General features: G+C 50.3%; 1 long non-coding RNA gene across 1 annotated transcript in view; it reads left to right on the forward strand.

The window, feature by feature from the left end:
- The first annotated feature begins 364 nt into the window (after positions 1-364).
- LOC102378902 overlaps positions 365-3,366 on the forward strand; it is an 11,173-nt gene continuing 8,171 nt past the window's right edge. The window contains exon 1 of the long non-coding RNA XR_322809.1: positions 365-442. This is a non-coding gene — a long non-coding RNA (uncharacterized LOC102378902). The remainder of the gene's footprint in view (positions 443-3,366) is intronic.

Below are 3,366 nucleotides of genomic sequence, written 5' to 3' on the forward strand. Positions count from 1 at the left end.
TTTTCTTGGTTTTCCAAAGCAGCCATAAAAGCAATTGCTATCAGGAAGCTCCTCATAAGCAGTGAAAAAGAAAATCAGAGAACTACAGGCAGTCTTTGAATTCAGAGACAAGTGTCAGGTTTGCCTTGGAAAGTAAAGGAAGAGGGGACAATAGGTAAAGAAAAGAAAAGAAGAAACTGTGAGTACAACTCTGAGAGGATACTAAGTCTTCCTGAAGCAGAACACCAGAATCCTTGCAACTAGCCCTCAACAAGTGTTTTGATTTGAAGGCAAATATCTTGTTTAATTTTTTTCTTGCCATTCCACCATGCCCACAATGATAGTATTGTGTGTGAAATGACAATACATATTATGTTTTGTGAGGCTGCAGATCACTGACTCTGTAATGAAGGAATCTAGGAAATAAGGGAGTTTTTGAACCAGTAAGCAATACAGCATAAAAGTAAGTTTCATCCTGACAAAGGTAAACGAGTAACCAGATACCTCCTAGTGTTAGTCTATCCATGCAATAATCTTTGGGCTCCATTCATGCTTACAAAATTTGAACTGCTAGTATGTTTTCTAGCTGTGTGACTTATTCCTTGCACAATACCTGCTTACAGAGATTTCTGAAGTGCTGCTTGTTCACTTTGTATTTTGGGGACTAGGTTTCTTAGAAGTCTTCAACACTGTGTCAACAAATGCCTAGACAAATTTCACAACAAATTCTCTCTGTCTGTGCTGGCCAACTAACTCCTCACCTTGGTCTCCACAGCCTGGGGGGCAACAGTGCCTGACAGGAAGAATAACCTGGATGATCTTACATAGAATCTTTCTAGTTCTTTCTGCTGTGTTGCTTTTGATGGAAATAAGCTGCTTACCAATATCAGATCTTCCCCTATCACCCACTGGGATGTTCTGTGCCAGCTCTGCCTATGATGCTTTCAAAGCTATTGAAGGATTTAGCACCATTGGAATGCAGGAGAATGACACATCCAAATATCCAAGTGTGCTTTGAAATCTCATGTTCTTTTTTGACATAGACATTGCTCAGATCAATATCCCTAACTTCTGTGAACCACAGAGACCCTTCTCCTACTGAGGTTACTGCTATTTATTTGTATGATCTTAGGGACAGATTCAAAAAAGGACAAGAGTGTCTAACGTGCAAGAAGCTTCCGTAAAAGGATGGGAGGATGTGCTCTCACCAAAGATTGTTCCATAACCCAATGGGTAGGGCACACTTCTAGGAGGTGGGAGAGATGGGTGTCATGGGTACAACTGGGACATAGGAGGTTGGAACTTGATCCCAGAAAGGCACAGCCAGTGCAATCATACAATCAGAAACAGACAATCTCAGGTCAGGAGGCCAAGATCTATAAGGGATCAGGATGCATGTGGTCACACTAGGTAGGAACATGAGCCAGGGGGGAAACAAGAGGCAGGGATCCAGACCAAAGGCACTAGCTGGGGGCTCTGGAGCAGGCAGCTATAGCCGTTTTGGGATGTGGGATAAACTATGAACTAGTTGTTACAGGACGAGGGCCTGGAATGGAGTCTGGAACACAGGCATCAAGGAGCCCAGAAAGGCAGTCTAGAGCACAAGTTTCAAGGCTGGATCCTGGAATATGGAATTAGCAGGCAGGAACCAGGAACCAATGGGCAGGAACAAGGATGATGCCAGGAAGTTAAAAAGCACGGCCAGGGAACAGGATACCAGGAACAACCAAGGAAATCCTAGGAAACTAGAAATTAACAGGTAGGACTAAGGGAATGGGAAACTCAGAATCAAGGATAGGGGCCAGGACACTAAAAACAAGGAGTCAGCAGCCCAGGACTAAAGAGAAACACCTGTCCTGTTGAGTAGCCCACAGGGCTTTGAAAATGCTGCTGATTATTAGGGCTGTGCAAAGCTTTGGGTGCTGATTCGATTCAGAGGAGATTCAGCCCAATTGGCTGGCTGAATTTCCAAATCCAAATTGAATCAGGGGACCAATTAAAAGGAAAAATCAATTTGGAAAAGATTTGGAGAGCTTTGATGATTTGGGCAGACCCTATCCACTGCAGCAGGGAGCTGGACCTGGACTCCCAGCTGGTAAGTAGGGGGTGCGGGGAAGGGAGGGGACCATGGGAGAACCCCTGCCAGGCCCCATTCCCTGCCTGCTCCCCCAGCACCTGTCAAGTATCTCCCATGCTCCCCCAGGTCTTCCCATGGCTGCCCCACCCGCCCCAGCTCCCGGACCTTAAAAAAAAAAAAGCCCCCATTCACTGGCTGCTGCCAGGCAGGGGGGGTGATCCCTGCTGCCCCCCCCCCACTGCATGGGGGGGCTTTGCCATGAGCCCCTCGACCCCCACCCCATCCCAAATCCCTGCCCCAGCTCCCACCCTTTAAGAAAATAAACCCAAAAAAACCCTGGGCTCACCAGTTCCTGCAGCAGCCTTGGGGCTTCTGGGGGCTCATGGAAGAGCCCACCATGTGGCGTGGGGCAGTGGGGAACTCCCCCCAGCATGAACCAGCGAGTCCGGGGTTTTGGGAGTGTTTTTTTTCTTAAAGGGCTGGAGCTGGGGCAGGCGGGGCAGCCGTGGGGAAGAGGGCTGGGAGAACAGGGGAGGTCGGTGGGCGTGTGCAGAGCCCCCCCACATGGCGTGGGGCAGTGGGGAACTCCCCCCAGCATGAACCAGCGAGTCCGGGGTTTTGGGAGTGTTTTTTTTCTTAAAGGGCTGGAGCTGGGGCAGGCGGGGCAGCCGTGGGGAAGAGGGCTGGGAGAACAGGGGAGGTCGGTGGGCGTGTGCAGAGCCCCCCCACATGGCGTGGGGCAGTGGGGATCCCTCCCCCCGAATCCCGCCTGGCAGCACCTGGTGAATCAGGGCTTTTTGGAGCTGGGGCAGGCGGGGCAGCCATTGCCGGGGATAGGCCTGTGTGATCTCTGACTCAGATTTGGCCCAATCGATTTGGGACAGTGATTCGAATCGCCAAACTGAATCACTGTCCCCTGAATCAGCCAAATCCGAAGCTGAAGTGAATACTAGCTGCTTTGCACAGGCCTACTGATTATTAGGGCTGTGTGAAGCTTCGGGTGCTGATTCAATTCGGAGGAGATTCAGCCCAATTTGGTGACTGAATCTCCGAATCCGAATTGAATCGGGACCAATTAAAAGATCTGAATCGATTTGGAAAAGATTCGGAAAGGTTTGGCAATTCCAGCAGTCTCCGCCTGCTACAGCAGGGAGTTGGAAGCAGACTCCAAGCTGGTAAATAGGAAGTGAGGGAGAGGTGGCTGGAGGAGTGGGGAGGGGACCATGGAGGGGCCCCCACCAGGCTCCATCCCCTGCCTGCTTCCCCAGCCCCCCTGAGTGCCCCCGACCCACACCTGCTTCCCCAGGCCT

This window comes from Alligator sinensis, unplaced genomic scaffold (genome assembly GCF_000455745.1).
Source record: "Alligator sinensis unplaced genomic scaffold, ASM45574v1 scaffold647_2, whole genome shotgun sequence".
Lineage (NCBI taxonomy): Eukaryota > Metazoa > Chordata > Crocodylia > Alligatoridae > Alligator > Alligator sinensis.